We start from the raw sequence: 7,963 nt of genomic DNA on the forward strand, positions 1-7,963 counted from the left end.
ATAAGAAAACAAGTAAATGATGCGTCTACTTTGACATTTAGGAGTCTCTACTTCTTATTTGTATGCTCAGAACTCCGTCTTGTCAATATATTGCCATTTTGGATCGGAATATGACTTCACATGAAAAAGACTCCTAGTTTTGTGATTTTCATAAGAGAGTTTTATTGTAGCTAAAGGAATAAGAAAACAAGTAAATGATGCGTCTCCTTCAACATTTAGGAGTCTCTACTTCTTATTTGTATGCTCAGAACTCCTTCTTGTCAATATAGTGTCATTTTGGATCAGAATATGACTTTTCTTAAAAAGAGACCCAGTTTTCTGATTTTCATAGGAGAGTTTTGGTGTAGCTAAAGGAATAAGAAAACAAGTAAATGATGCGTCTTCTTCGACATTTAGGAGTCTCTACTTCTTATGTGTATGCTCAGAACTCCCTTTTGTCAATATAGTGCCATTTTGGATCAAAATATGACTTTTCTTAAAAAGAGTCCCAGTTTTCTGATTTTCATAGGAGAGTTTTGGTGTAGCTAAAGGAATAATAAAACAGGTACATGATGTCTCTCCTTCCAAATTTAGGAGTCTCCATTTGTAAGATTAAAACTCCCTCTTGTCAATATAGTGCCATTTTGGATAAGAATATGACTTTCCTTAAAAAGAGTACCAGTTTTTTTATTTTCATAGGAGAGTTTTGGTGTAACTAAAGGAATAAGAAAACAAGTAAATGATACATCTCCTTCAACATTTAGGAGTCTCTACTTCTTATTTGTATGCTCAGAACTCCCTCTTGTCAATATAGTGCCGTTTTGAATCAGAATATGACTTGACTTAAAAAGAGTCCCAGTTTTTTTATTTTCATAGGAGAGTTTTGGTGTAACTAAAGGAATAAGAAAACAAGTAAATGATGCGTCTCCTTCGACATTTAGGAGTCTCTACTTCTTATTTGTATGCTCAGAACTCCTTCTTGTCAATATAGTGCCATTTTGGATAAGAATATGACTTTTCTTAAAAGGAGTCCTAGTTTTGTGATTTTCATAGGAGAGTTTTGGTGTAGCTAAAGGAATAAGAAAACAAGTAAATGATACATATCCTTCAACATTTAGGAGTCTCTACTTCTTATTTGTATGCTTAGAACTCCCTCTTGTCAATATAGTGTCGTTTTGGATCAGAATATGACTTGACTTAAAAAGAGTCCTAGTTTTATGATTTTCATAAGAGAGTTTGTGTGTAGCTAAAGGAATAAGAAAACAAGTAAATGATGCGTCTCCTTCGACATTTAGGAGTCTCTACTTCTTATTTGTATGCTCAGAACTCCCTCTTGTCAATATAGTGCCATTTTGGATTAGAAATATGACTTTTCTTAAAAAAAGTCCCAGTTTTCTGATTTTCATAGGAGTGTTTTGGTGTAGCTAAAGGAATACTAAAACAGGTACATGATGCCTCTCCTTCGACATTTAGGAGTCTCTATTTGTAAGATTAGAACTCCCTCTTGTCAATATAGTGCCATTTTGGATCAGAATATGACTTTCCTTAAAAAGAGTACCAGTTTTCTGATTTTCATAGGAGAGTTAAAGGAATAAGAAAACAAGTAAATGATGCATCTCCGTCTACATTTAGTAGTCTCTACTTCTTATTTGTAAGATCATATCTCCCTCTTGTCAATATAGTGTCATTTGGATCAGAATATGACTTTTCTTAAAAAGAGTCCCGGTTTTCTGTTTTTCATAGGAGAGTTTTGGTGTAGCTAAAGGAATAACAAAACGAGTAAATGATGCCTCTCCTTCCGCATTTAGGAGTCTCTATTTGTAAGATTAGAACTCTTCTTGTCAATATAGTGCCATTTTGGATCAGAATATTACTTTCTTTAAAAAGAGTCCTAGTCTTCTGATTTTCATAGGAGAGTTTTGGTGTAGCTAAAGGAATAAGAAAACAAGTAAATGATGCGTCTCCTTTGACATTTAGGAGTCTTTACTTCTTATTTGTATGCTCAGAACTCCCTCTTGTCAATATAGTGTCATTTTGGATCACAATATGACTTTACTTAAAAAGAGTCCCAGTTTTCTGATTTTCATAGGAGAGTTTTGGTGTAGCTAAAAGAATAAGAAAACAAGTAAATGATGCGTCTCCTTCGACATTTAGGAGTGACTACTTTTTATTACTATGCTCAGAACTCCCTCTTGTCAATATTGTGCCATTTTGGATTAGAATATGACTTTACTTAAATAGAGTTCTAGTTTTCTGATTTTCATAGGAGAGTTTTAGTGTAGCTAAAGGAATAAGATAGAAAGTAAATGATGCGACTCCTTCGACATTTTGGAGTCTCTACTTCTTATTTGTATGCTCAAAATCCCCTCCTGTCAATATAGTGCCATTTTGGATCAGAATATGACTTTACTTAAAAAGAGTCCTAGTTTTCTGAATTTCATAGGAGAGTTTTGGTGTAGCTAATGGAATAAGTAAACAAGTAAATGATGCATCTCCTTCTACATTTAGTAGTCTCTACTTCTTATTTGTAAGATCATAACTCCCTCTTGTCAATATAGTGCCATTTTGGATCGGAATATGACTTTACTTGAAAAGAGTACCAGTTTTCTGATTTTCATAGGAGAGTTTTGGTGTAGCTAAAGGAATAAGAAAACAAGTAAATGATGCGTCTCCTTAGACATTTAGGAGTCTCTACTTCTTATTTGTAAGATCATAACTCCCTCTTGTCAATATAGTGCCATTTTGGATCAGAATATGACTTTACTTCAAAAGAGTCCCAGTTTTCTGATTTTCATAGGAGAGTTTTGGTGTAGCTAAAGGAATAAGAAAACAAGTAAATGATGCGTCTCCCTTTTGTCTTCGACATTTAGGAGTCTCTACTTCTTATGTGTATGCTCAGAACTCCCTTTTGTCAATATAGTGCCATTTTGGATCAATTTAGCTTTCAATGGCTCAACTCGTACTTTTCTGATTTTGATAGGAGAGTTTTGGTGTAGCTAAAGGAATAATAAAGCAGGTACATGATGTCTCTCCTTCCACATTTAGGAGTCTCTATTTGTAAGATTAGAACTCCCTCTAGTCAATATAGTGCCATTTTGGATCAGAATATGACTTTTCTTAAAAAGAGTCCCAGTTTTCTGATTTTCATAGGAGAGTTTTGGTGTAGCTAAAGAGATTTGTGCATTCCCTATTTTTGTTTTCACTTAACCAGTTTAGGCTTTTGCTTTGTTTGAGGACAAACAAAGGTTTAAGTCTGGGGGAGTTGATAACACCGTATTTTGACCACTTTTATGGATCGTTTTGAAATACTTTTTCTATGTTTTTAATTGCTTTTAAGTACTTTTATTACGTTTTTCTAGTATTTGTAGTTTCAAGAGTCTTTTCAGGTAACTTAGGGAAAAGCGTAACAAAATGGATAGAAAACCAGATTTCAGCTCAGAGTCAAACCGTCAGAAGTTCACCCCTGATTGAAGGCCTTCTCACCGTCTGATCCAGCTCAAATTTTGGAGACCTTAAAGATGGAAGTATCAGCTTTCCAGTGCACATTACAGCTTGGCAATCCAACGGTTCAATCAAAAGATACGCGAAGAGCAAGATGTCCCGTAAACCAGCTGGCCAGCATTTCCACCCGCGGCCAACAAGCAATTTCCCGCGGTCAAGAGTATCCCGACCGCGGCAAATCACTCATCCACCGCGGTCACACTTGTCCCGACCGCGGCCTTCAACCTCCAAGCCCAAAAAGCCCATTTCTGAAGCCCACATTTGGAGAAACCCTAAGTGACGTCCAGAGAGGTCTTGAGCACTATAAATACATGTCTTAGGAGCCCTAGAAATCGTGTAACCTTAGAGACCACCGAAATATTTACTTCATATTCTTATTGTTTTTGCTTTAGCTTTTAGGGAGAGAGAGATTTGTTCTCTTGAACCCTTGTTCTTTCTTTTTCAATTTCGGTTTCTATTATACTTCTTAATATTATGTCTTTGATTTCGTTCATTATGTCTGAGTAGGTTTATTGTTGGGATTAACGGATTTTCGATGGGGATTTAGATGTTCGATGAGGATTCCATTGGCTATTGAGCTGAATCTTAGAACTTTTTCTTCTGAATTCGTTTTTACTGCATGAGAGTAGCGTCATGAACTACAATCTGATCCAGATGCTTGGTGACACGAAAGTTTTCATCAGGTATCAGATCTAGTTTGGGAGAGCAAAACAAACATAGGAGTGGAAACCTACCTATGGGCGATTTGTGAATTAGGATGAGTCTTAAACATAATGCATCTCTTCTCTTCCAGGGCCAGAGTGGAAACCTACTGGTCAGGGTTGAGAGAGATAGTTGTCTATGATCACGACAGTGGCGTATTCATACGTCCTTGACTCCAGTTCGAAAAGTTTAAGCTAAGATCTTATCAATTTACTCTCTAGCAATGTTTTGAATCGTTCGTACCCCTGAGAAAACTTCTCTGAACCCCAACGCTTTTTTCTCCATTGATTTCCTGCGATTTTTCTTTAAGCTTTAGTTCAATATTGTCTTTCCTTTTTAGTTCATTTTCATTTAAGCATTAGAATATCTGTTTTTATTATTTTTAGTCATTCATTTAGTTTAGTTATTACGTCATTTAATTTCCGTATTCTCTTTTAATATTTCGTTTTTAGATTTTAAACACACTACCAAACCCCCCACTAAACCGTATTTGCTCTAGACTTCCTTACTTTAACTTATTTCAAAGGTTTTTTGCAGAAAAAGATCCTCCTTCCCTGTGGATTCGATCCCTAAGTACTACAATTGATCAGCTGTGCACTTGCGGCTATTGATTTCAATTAGGGTAAAACTTGACAACCCACAACACCCACACATCAAGACCAAAAATCAGTGCCATTTTGGATCAGAATATGACTTTACTTAAAAAGAGTCCTAGTTTTCTGAATTTCATAGGAGAGTTTTGGTGTAGCTAATGGAATAAGTAAACAAGTAAATGATGCATCTCCGTCTACATTTAGTAGTCTCTACTTCTTATTTGTATGCTCAGAACTCCCTCTTGTCAATATAGTGCCATTTTGGATCGGAATATGACTTTACTTAAAAAGAGTCCCAATTTTCTGATTTTCATAGGAGAGTTTTGGTGTAGCTAAAGGAATAAGAAAAGACGCTGGCTCACCATGTTCTTCAACTCGGTTATCTCCTTGTTGTCTATTCCGGCTTGCTTCATTGATCGATCATATTCAGGACAATCATTGCTATTGGCTTGAGCCAAATTCTCGATGAGGGCTCTTCCTTGAGTTATCGTCTTTTGCCCAAAATCTCCATTGCTAGCTGTATCAAGTGAAAGTTTGTATTTTGGTTGCAAACCTCGATAAAATGTGCTCAGCAAGCTTGATCCTTGAAATCCATGATGAGGGCAATCACGTTCATACTCCTTAAAACATTCCCAACCTTCATAGAAAGATTCAGTTGGCCCTTGTTGAAAGGTTGAGATCTTCGTTCTCAAATTGTTCGACCTTGACTTAGTGTAGAAGTGGTTCAAGAAAGCAGTTCTACATTCTTCCCAATTAGTAATCGATCCTGCAGGCAAAGACTTCAACCAACGGTGAGCTTTATCTGCTAATGAAAAAGGGAACAACTTACACTTTAGATAGTCAGGTGGAATTTGGTTTGTTCTCATCATGCTGCAAATTTCTTCAAAAAGCTCGATATGGTCCATTGGGTGCTCAGAAGGTACTCCATGGAACTGGTTTTGCTTCACCAATGAGATGATTTGAGGCTTGACTTCAAACTCATTCCGGTTTGGAAATGGTACTTGAATTGCAGATCGATTCTGAAAATTTTGAGTAGGTGCATCAAAATCAGCTATGCGATGGTTCCTGGCTTGTCTTCGGTGTTGATTTGCTGGCGGAATGGGGCGGTGAACGCGTTCATTTGGCTGCATTGCTGGGTGGTCACCATCGGCTACATTGATGGGTGGATCAAGGTCTTCACGTCCTTCTCTCTCTCGGTTCTGGTGGTTTCTTGGAAGAACCTCATCCTCCTCTCCATCTTGTCGAGCATGATCACCTTCTATGTGATCATTCTCTTCGTTTTCTCCATGTTCGGACCTATCTTGGTCCATATTTAAATTTCGATTAATAGGATCTCCAGGCTGGTCGTCGGCCATTCCTTGCGTTCGTCTAAGTCTTCGAAGTTCTCTTTCGTGTCTGTCTATCTCGTCTAGAATTGGAATGTCTCCTGCAGGTCTATGCCTGGTATTCATGCAATTCAGAGAAAGACAAAAGAAGGGAAAGATAGTTCAGAAAAACTTTAAGAAATAACTAGAGATCAGGTGTCTAGAACAGAAGTTAAAACAAGAAAAATAGCAAAAGGCAGCGAAACAAATCCCCGGCAGTGGCGCCAAAAACTTGATGCGGTGGTGTGCTGAGTGTCAACTACGTGAGGGAACAAGTTTTACCCTTAACAAAACAAAAGAAAGCCGCAAGTGCACAGCTAATCAGTTGCAGTATTTAGGGATCGAATCCACAGAGATTTGTGTGCCTGGTATTCTTCTACGGTTTTTAACTTTATGTCTAGACTAAATTGGTTTTAAAAGTTGGTTGTTTTTCTTGAATTAAACTAAAGCAAAATAAAGCAAATAAATCTATCCTAAAAGGCAAGTAAAGAAATCGAATGAAAGGCAGTAGAACAAGTAAAATATCGAACTAAACAAACATAAGGCAAGTAAAATATCGCATGAAAGGTAAATAAAGCAAGTAAATAACGAACTAAGGAAATTGAAATGCAGGTCTAAGAAAAGCAAGTAAAAATCGATGGAATTGTAAACTATGGCTAAAAACGCTGAGCTTTTGGGAACTCTAAGGGATCATAATCGGTTTTAACAATAAGGTAGATAGATTGGGATTGACGGATAACAATATATGGGTTCTAGAGCTAGAGTACGGCGGTATGACTACGTCACTGTCGTGATCATAACCAACTGTTTCTCGCAACCCTGACCAGTAGGTTTCCACTCTGGCCCTGGAAGGGAGAGAACGCAAGAGCTGCATAAGACTCGTCAATACTCACGATCTCGCCGCAGGTAGGTTTCCACTCCTACGGAAAAATCGCCTGTTTCATTCTAGGGCTGATACTTAATGAAAACTTTCGCTACACTAACTATCTAGATCAGATACTAGGTGATCAATCAAGCATACATGCAATAAGAACAAGAATAAACAGAGAACAGGTCGACATCCCAGATCTATAAACCTAGATGTCTTAATCGATTATGAGAGCCCCTTTCGAGAACCCTAAGCCCAACTCAGGATCTACTCAGACATGGCTGAGTTCGACATCATCATTGGTTTTAATAAAAGTAATGAAAAACAGTAAAGAAAAGAGATAAAGAAAGCTTCTCTATTGAAGAACTCGGACATGAACAATCTTCTACAAAAATCTCATAAAAACGGCTAAAGGAAAAGGGTTTCTGTAAAGTATTAAAAGCTCTCCTAAAAACAACCTAAATGACATGTATTTATAGTCTCCAATACTCCATGGTCTCTAGGGTTCCGAAATTGAGGCTGGGAATGACTTTGGGCTTCAGATAAGTGGGCTTTAAGTCGGAGCTTGAATGCCGCGGTCGGGAGTGCTGTGACCGCGGCAATTGGCTTGTTTCCCGCGGTCGGGAAGCTTCTGACCACGGCAAATAGCTTGTTGGCCGCGGTCGCGTGAGCTGCTGGCCGACTCCGCGTGGCTTCGGGGCTAATGGAATATCTTGAGATCCAACCGTTGGAATGTCTCCAAACCAAGTGCATTTGAAAGCTGGTTGATTATTCTATAAGTTGTCCAATTTTGAGGGTGATCAGATGGTGAGAAGGTCTTCGTCTCTCCATGAGAGTTCTGATGGTCTGCATTTATCCAAAAGAGTCTTTTTGTTCCATTTTGTGCCTCTTTATCCCAAATTACCTGAAAAGTCTTTTAAAATCCGGAAACATAGAAATTGGGGTTGTTACCCAAG

General features: G+C 37.7%; 1 non-coding gene across 1 annotated transcript; it reads left to right on the top strand.

Moving 5' to 3' along the window:
- Positions 1-5,363: 5,363 nt before the first annotated feature.
- On the top strand, positions 5,364-5,470 carry LOC112090045. The gene has a single exon (XR_002901404.1). It is a non-coding gene; the product is annotated as a small nucleolar RNA R71 (small nucleolar RNA).
- The last annotated feature ends 2,493 nt before the right edge of the window (positions 5,471-7,963 follow it).

Source organism: Eutrema salsugineum, unplaced genomic scaffold (genome assembly GCF_000478725.1).
Source record: "Eutrema salsugineum unplaced genomic scaffold, Eutsalg1_0 scaffold_11, whole genome shotgun sequence".
In the NCBI taxonomy this organism is placed as follows: Eukaryota; Viridiplantae; Streptophyta; class Magnoliopsida; order Brassicales; family Brassicaceae; genus Eutrema; species Eutrema salsugineum.